Source organism: Nyctereutes procyonoides, unplaced genomic scaffold (genome assembly GCF_905146905.1).
Source record: "Nyctereutes procyonoides isolate TBG_1078 unplaced genomic scaffold, NYPRO_anot_genome, whole genome shotgun sequence".
NCBI classification, from domain to species: Eukaryota; Metazoa; Chordata; class Mammalia; order Carnivora; family Canidae; genus Nyctereutes; species Nyctereutes procyonoides.
The window spans coordinates 18,233,988-18,242,543 of NW_026575128.1; positions in this window are offsets into that span (position 1 = coordinate 18,233,988).

Here is an 8,556-nt window from a genome sequence, read left to right on the forward strand (position 1 = left end):
TTATTAGAAAAACAAAATAGAACATGTACATGTAGAAAACACAAGGCCTGATTTCTTATTATTGGATCCAGTTAACATAAAATCGCTCTATCAAATCGGCCTGAAAGTTTCTGGATGCTTCCTCTCAATTTCCCTCCTTTTCCTGTTAGGCGCTCCGAGGCAAATGCACATGGTGCACACACGTGTGCACATAAGTACTGACGTGAGGCCCACGTGCACGGGCTCACACGTGCGCACACGGGCACACACACACACTCAGCAGCCAGGCAGCCCCTGTCCTTCCCTCCACCAGCCCTGTTTCCTTCCCATATTTACAAGGGCGTTTGCCCCGGCGGATCAGAGCTCAGGATGAGCAAAGGGCATCTGGTGAACCTTGAGGAGGCACAGGAGGCAAGGACTCCAACAGTTCTGACTCCTAGTGCCTTCCCTGCCTTCTAGAAGAGAGAGGCTTGCAGCCAAGCTCCCTGCGACCTGCCCACCCTAAGTCCGGCAGTCCCAGCCCCCGCCCCGGGCATCCTGCCGCGGGTCTCTGCCCATCGCTGTCGCCGCCGCCCCAGTGTTCAGGGCCAACCAAGGAGGACGCTGGACGACCCCCTCCCACCCCCTGGCTCCCGAGCCGTGGGCGCAGCTTCCTCTGTCTGCACCGGGGACATTGCTCAGAGGCCTATTCTTAGCTCTCCGGAGTAACTTGATAGCATCCGGGCTTCAACTGCCATTCACCTGCCCCCAAAAGCACCCCCCACCTCGAGGTCCCAAGGGCCAGGCATCTACCTGCATTACCAGCCCCCCCGCCCCCCCCCGGCCCCCGTCAGCATCCCGCATCTTAAGAAAAGCCCTGAGGGCTGAGCTCCTGCCCCGCTGCGCGCACCCAGCCGCGGCTGCTGGGACCATCCCGCCCCACCAGTCGAGGTCCTTATCTAGGAGACACCTGTATGAACTCACTCTTTTCCGTTCCTGTTTTTCTGTTAAGTCACCGTCTATCCCAGATACCGCCTGAAGAGGGCACAGAAGTTCTTGGGTTTTCTTTTCTCCAAATATCCTGGGTTCCCCGCACGGGAGGGCACAGGATGGCACTGAAGGGGCCGTGAGTCGGGGCGACACACACTCCAAAGCCGCTGCAGTCAAGGCTTCCTTACCTAGCCTGGGAGGCCAACAGAAACGGCTGCAAAGCACCGTCCAATAAGCGCAGAAAGTACAACGTTGGAGAAAGTGGAGAAGGTCCAGGCAAACAGATTCGACGTTTGCTCCTGCCTCCCCCAGGGCTTCATCATCCCAACTAAGCCACCATCTTCCATTAAACACAGATCCTCCTGTCACACGCGTCCGCGTGCTACCAGGCCTGTCCCCAGAGTCGGGCAGCAGCAGGAGAAATTTGACCAGTCAACAGATGGGAGACTGGTGGCCCCAGGAGCTGGAAAAACGTGGAAAGAATTCAGATAAATCCTTCAATAGAGGAATTACATCCAAACAAGTTGTATAGCAACCTGGGTAGGAGTTTCTAACTTCCATGTGTGTAGGTGGAGGATTCAGATGAAGTGTAACTTGAGCCTAGGAGGCCGTGGACTGTGCAACCGGCCCCTTCGGGCAGCAACGACCCGGCAGCCGTGGAAGAGGGCTCCGTGGGGTAGCTGGGGCCTGAAGGGAGCTGCCCAGGAGCCTTGGGACAAAATCTCTGCTGGACCACTGAGGACACGTTTCCAAAAAGTCACTTGGGGAGGGGCTCCCCAGCCACCTAGGATGACACGGTTCTCTTAGTGGGTAAGTTTGCTTTAACGTCCAGAAATTTTAAAATTAGGGATGGAAATATTTAAAACAAACACATTGCATTAATATATTTGTATTTAGAAATTTGTGCATACTTGGTGTTCTAGGTATTTGCGGTATTTTTTAAAAATTAGTCTGTTAACAGGAGTTAGTTGGCCTTACAGTTTTATTTTATTTTTTTAAGATTTTATTTATTTATTCTTGAGAGACACAGAGAGAGAGAAGCAGAGACACAGGCAGAGGGAGAAGCAGGCTCCACGCAGGGAGCCTGACGTGGGACTCGATCCCAGGTCGCCAGGATCACGCCCTGGACCGAAAGCAGGCACTAAACCGCTGAACACCCCCACCCCCTGCCCCGGGCTGCCCTGGCCTTACAATTTTAATTTAAAATGCGTGATTGGGGAACGCCTGGTGATTATTAAAATGTACTTGTTTCTAAGTTAAGTATAAAAGCTTAAAGGGGTGCCTGGCTGGCTCTGTCAGTAGAGCATGCAACTCTCTCTTGATCTTGGGGGGGGTTGTGAGTTCAAGCTCCACATTAGGGGCAGAGACTATTAATAAATAGATAAACAAATAAATGTGTTTTTTTTAAATAAAGACTTAAGGAAGAACTAGGCTTCTGATCTGCATCTTTTTTTTTTAAAGATTTTATTCATCCATTTGACAGAGAGGAGTGAGCACAAGCGGAGGGGAGCAGCAGGCAGAGGGAGAGGGAGAAGCAGATGCTACTGCTGAGCACCCTGGGATCATGACCTGAGCCTAAAGCAGATGCCTAACTGACTGAGCCACCCAGGCACCCCTGATTTGCATCTTTAATATAGGGAATATAAATTTAAAACTTGGGGGGGGGGGGCCTGGGTGGCTCAGTCGGTTAGGTGTCTGCCTTCGGTCAGGTTGTGATCCCAGGGTGCTCAGTGGAAGCCTGCTTCTCCCTCTCTCTCTGCTGCTCCCCCTGCTTGTGCTCACTACCTCTGCCAAATAAATCAAATCTTTAAAAAAAAAAAACTTTTTTAAAAAAACTTATTTATTTATTCATGATAGACATTGAGAGAGAAAGAGAGAGAGAGAGAGGCAGAGTCACAGGCAGAGGGAGAAGCAGGTTCCATGCAGGGAGCCCGACACAGGACTCGATCCCGGGACTCCAGGATCACGCCCTGGGCTGAAGGCAGGTGCTAAACCACTGAGCCACCCAGGGATCCCAAAAAAACTTTTTTTTAATTTAAAAAGCCAAGGTAGCCCTCTGAGTATTTTTTCTGGGAACTAAAAGGACATTGTAAAAACTCACATTAACAAGACCAGCTGGTTCCCTGCACGTTTGCAACCACACAGTGAACGGTGAGCTTCTGGTCGGCCTGCCGCTGTGCCCTGCCCACCGCTCCTGAGCCCTGGGGGTGGCACTGACTCACGGAGCACCGATGGCCGGGCTCAGGGCCACCCTGCTGCTGGCAGGCGCAGAACCCGGCCGCCGTGCAGAACCGCCAGGTGCCCTCCCCTCTGCTGGGTGGCTCATCCTGCAAATTGCACGCTGGAGAAAACACTGACGGATGGACGGATGGACAGATGGACAGGGAGCAGGGCTTCTCTGAGGCAAGCACGGCGGCAAAATCCACTCCAAGGAAACTCCAACACAGGGACCCTGGTTGAGGCTTCATTTCAACAGGGCGTTTCCTCTCTGGCCAAATTTAGAGTTTTAAGACTACATTTTACCAGGCAGGTGACTTTTGAAAAACCAAAACCCCAAATCAACAGATTGTTAGGCAACTGGTTCTTTCAATAAATCAGGCTGCTTGCCTGGGAGAGAGAGAGAGAGGGAGAGAGAGAGAAAACAACAACACCCATCAGGGCAGCCCAGGGGGCTCAGCGGTTTAGTGCCACTTTCGGCCCAGGGGGTGATCCTGGGGTCCCGAGATCAAGTCCCACGTCGGGCTCCCCGCATGGAGCCTGCTTCTCCCTCTGCCTGGGTCTCTGCCTCTCGTTCTCTCTCTCTCTCTCTCTCTCTCTCTCTCTCTGTGTGTCTCTGATGAATAAATAAAAACTAAAATCTTAAAAACAAAGAAAAAAAGAATGAGTGGAGTATGGGCAGAGGCCTGGAGTAGACAATGAGCCCAGCAGAGGAGATGTCAAGGAACTGGAGAGCAATGCCGGGGCACAGGCTGCACGGTCCTCCCGTGGGGGTGGGGTGGAGCATGACCTCTCACCTGCTGTAATTCCCGGGTGGCCGGCCCAGGAGGACTCTGCTGGGAGGCTTCAGGGAGGGCTCGGGCCACCTCCAGACATACCTGGCACATGTTAGGTCTTCATAAGTGTTTGTTTAACAAAGTTTGTTTTCAGAGCAAAGGAACGGAGTTGGAAAATATACAGATTGCTAATCTGGAAAGCTTATAAGACAATTTTTTAAAGACTCTCTCATTATGCTTAACATTTTCCAGAGAGGAGGAATCTACTACCTGTGGAGCAGCCGGTGCCATTTTCTGGCAGCTCTAAATATTTTAAATTGCCCCATATAGAAACTAATCTACACATCCATCACTGCCGCAATTCGCTGACGCCCAGTCACTGTGAGCATTCAGAATAAACCCAGTGTTTCCTCACACTCAATCTCTTAAGTATTTTAAGGGACTTCTGTGACCCTTGCCCTTCAAATATTGCCTCACCAGATAATAACAAGAGCTATAAAATAGCTCCTACTCTTTGATCCAACAATTCCACTTGGTAAAATATGCTAAATGGAAATAACTCAAACTGGGGAGGAGTAAATTTATGCATATCGGTTCATACTCTGTGTAACAGAAAAAAAGTTAGAAATAATACAAATTCCTGAAAATTGGGAGTGACTAAACAAATGACGGGCAAGTGCTCTGTGCTCTAACCGAAGCAGCAAGCCACCACCTTGCCTGAAGACAAATATACAAAAATTATATATTAATGATGGATGGGGATGTGTATGAGCAATGTTCTGTGAAGAAACCAGAAAATAAAACTGTGTTTTTAAATGACCTACAACTGTGTAAAAGGGTCTCTGGCTTTGTCCACCAATAAAGTCCATAAGGGAGCTTGGAACCCTCCAGAACACCCTCTCCAATCCTCACCTCCTCCAGATTCATCTAGCCCAGGAGATCCAGAAGCCCATCTGATCCAGAAGACATTCCACATTCAGTTTCTTTTTTTTTTTAATTGAAGCATTATTGACATACAACATTATATTAGTTTCAGGCATACAACGTAATGATCCCATCCTTGTATTTATGACCACCACAAGTCCAGCGAACAATCATCACCATATAGTCACAACATTTTTTTCTTGCAGTGAGAACTTTTAAGATCTACTCTTAGCAACTTTCTTTTTTCTTTTTTTTTTTTCTGCAACTTTCAAATACGCAATATAGTCACCATGCTGCACGCTACATCCCCAGGGCATATTTATTTCATGATTGGAAGTTTGTACTTTCTGACCCCCTCACCCATTTTGCCCACCCTCCACCTCTGGCAACCCCCAGTCTGTTCTCTGTATCTGTGCGCTCGTGTCTGGGTTTGTGCATTTTATTTCTTTTTTGATTATTTTTTGAAGGTTTTTAAACTTTGTTTATTTGAGACGGAGAGAGAGAACATGAGCGGGGAGAGAGGGGTAGAGGGAGAGGAAGAACGAGAAGCAGACCCCTACTGAGCAGAGAGCCCAACAGCTGGCTCGCTCCCTGGGATCATGACCTGAGCTGCAAGCAGACACCTAACTGCCGGAGCAGAGCCACCTAGGTGCCTCGTGTATGTGTGTGCATTTTGGACTCCACATATAAGTGACATCATATGCTATTTGTCTTTCTCTGACTTATTTCACTCAGTATAAGGCCCCCAAGGTCCATTCATGTTGCAGCAAAAGGCATTATATACACACATGGCACATTTTCTTTATTTGTTCATCCATTGATGGACACTTGGGCTGTTTCTACACCCTGGCTATTGTAGATGACCCTACAATGAACACAGGGGCACACTAAATCGAATTAGTGTTTTTGTCTTCTTCAGCTAAATACCCAGACATGGAATTGCTGGATCATATGGTAATTGTATTTTTAATTTTGGGAGGAACCTCCATACTGTTTTCCACAGTGGCTGCGCCCCACATTTGGTTTTAAATCGGTCCTGTGTGGTTTCCACTTGCAAATAACCACAAACAAAGAACCTATGAGGGCAAAGTCCAGGAAGAAAACAAAGCAGCAGACCCCAGGCATTGGGCCTCACTCATCCTGCTCCCCGTTTTCACTTCTCAACTGTTCCCACCACTGTTCCTGTTCTGTGGGGGTTTCTGGTCCCCGTACAGTTTCCATCTGGAGTAGTCATACCTTTTGGGACCTCGTCAGATACTCTAGGACACAGCAGTGACAACATAGACAAAAGTCCTCGTCTTCACAGAGCTTATTTTCAAATGACATATGGTGGCGTGGGTGGTCCTATTATTAGAGACAGGACATAACTAAACAAGTATAAAATCAAATAGAGATAAATACTGTGGAGAAAGCAAAACAAAATAACCTCATTGGGAGGGACGAGGGGGTGAGAGATCACTTTAGATCAGGTGGTCATTGAAGACATTTGAAAATGCAACACTTTAGTAAAATCCAAGAGGAGCGGAGTCAGCCCTTAGAACTGTGACAAGAAGCCTCCAGGTGGAAGGAAAAGAGAAGAAGGGCCCAAATTAGGAATAAGCAAGGTAGTTCTTTAAAGAACTAGGGCATCTGGGTGGCTCAGTGGTTGAGCGTCTGCCTTCTGCTCAGGTGGTGATCCTCGGGTCCTGGGATTGAGTCCGCATCAGGCTCCCGGCTCAGTGGGGAGGCTGCTTCTCCCTCTGCCTCTGCCATCACCCAGGCTTGTGCAAGCATGCTCTCTCTCTCAAATAAATAAATAAAATCTTAAAATAATAATAATAATAAAGAACTGAAAGAAGGCCATTATGGCTAGAGGGTCACCAGGGTTTCCCACATTAGGGGAGTGCTGAGAGACAGGGCTGGAGAGATAGGCAGGAAATGATCCATATGTACATGGGAAGCCTTAGAAGGGGTTGAGGGGGGATCCCTGGGTGGCGCAGCGGTTTGGCGCCTGCCTTTGGCCCAGGGCGCGATCCTGGAGACCCAGGATCGAATCCCACATCGGGCTCCCGGTGCATGGAGCCTGCTTCTCCCTCTGCCTATGTCTCTGCGCCTCTTTCTCTCTCTCTGTGACTATCATAAATAAATAAAAAATTAAAAAAAAAAAGAAGGGGTTGAGGGGACCTGGTTGGAATTATTGGGAAATGCTCTGGGGAGGGTGCAGAGAATGGTTTCTTAGGAGCCAAGAGTAGAGTACAGAAACCAGTATGGAAGCTAACGCACACCACAGGCAAGAGGTGGTGGCGGTGGTGTGGACTCTGATGACACCCAGCTCAGAGAAAAAAATTGTACATTTTTTTTTAAGAAAAGAGAGTCTTTTTTTTTAAAGATTTTATTTATTTAGGGACACCTGGGTGGCTCAGATTTTAAACTCTTAAAAATGAGATTTTATTTATTTATTTGAGAGAGAGTGCTTGCTCAAGCCTGGGTGAGGCAGAGGGAGAGGGAGAAGCAGACTCCCCACTGAGCTGGGAGCCCAAAGTGGGGCTCCATCCCAGGTCCCCGAGATCATGCCCTGAGCCGAAGGCAGTTGCTTAACCGACTGAGCCCCTCAGGCACCCAGATTTCTTATCTTAAAGTAACTAAGGCTTGGACTCAGTTTCCTGGAAGATACAAGTAACAAGAACATGTTCTCTCAAGCCTGTCCCTTCCTGTCACTAAAATTCGCCTTTGTGGCCTTTCATTAATCCCCCCTTGCCTTGAGGACCAGGACCAAAGCAGGGCACCAGTCACAGCTACGCTCCGAGTGGACAGAGAGTGAGCAGCCTACAGCCCCAGCCGCACGTGGAAGGGCAATCACATCTCTTGGGGCACACAAGCCGGCCACGAACGTCACAGATCCAATTACTTCTTCCGCCTTCCCTCAGGGTTGGATGACACTACTTCCCTGTGAAAACCATATTGGAAATTTCTTGGGGATTATTTTAACTGTTCTTTATTCTAGAACAAGTCTAGAAAAGAAAAGGATGTTTATTCTCTGACCCACAGGGACATATCTGTCACTTTGAGAAACTCTTTCAAAAAAAAAAAAAAGAAAGAAAGAAAGAAAGCGGCAGCCCGGTGGCTGGCCCAGGGGTTTAGCACCACCTTCGGCCCAGGGTGTGATCCTGGAGACCCCCCCCCCCATCGGATCGAGTCCCACATCGCGCTCCCTGCAGGGAGCCTGCCTCTCCCTCTGCCTGGGTCTCTGCCTCTCTCTGTCTCTCTGTGTCTCATGAATGAATAAATAAAAAATCTTAAAAAAAAAAGAGAAACTCTTTCAGCCCTGGCTTATTACCAAAATAGACACTTTCTAACACGATGGTTAGGTGGGTGCTGTAGTGTTCAGAGTGCTTCTTTTGTGGACTCTGACAGCTCGGATGAAATCCTGTAACTTGGTGGTTGAGAGTGAAGGCTCTGGAGTCAGACTGCCTGGCCTTAAATCTTGGCTTTTCTACTTACTGTGTAGCTTCCAGCAAGTTATTTAACTTCAGTAAGCCAGAATTTCATCTGTAAAATGGGAGTTTGGTAAACCCGGAAGAATCTGAAATTGGCAAAATATGGTGAGAACGCTTTGTGAATGCAAGAGAAGGCTTCTAAGCCTGGGCTGTTCCCAACGTCCAACTCCTCCCCATAACCACCCCCACTTCACATCCCCCCAAACACACCCATC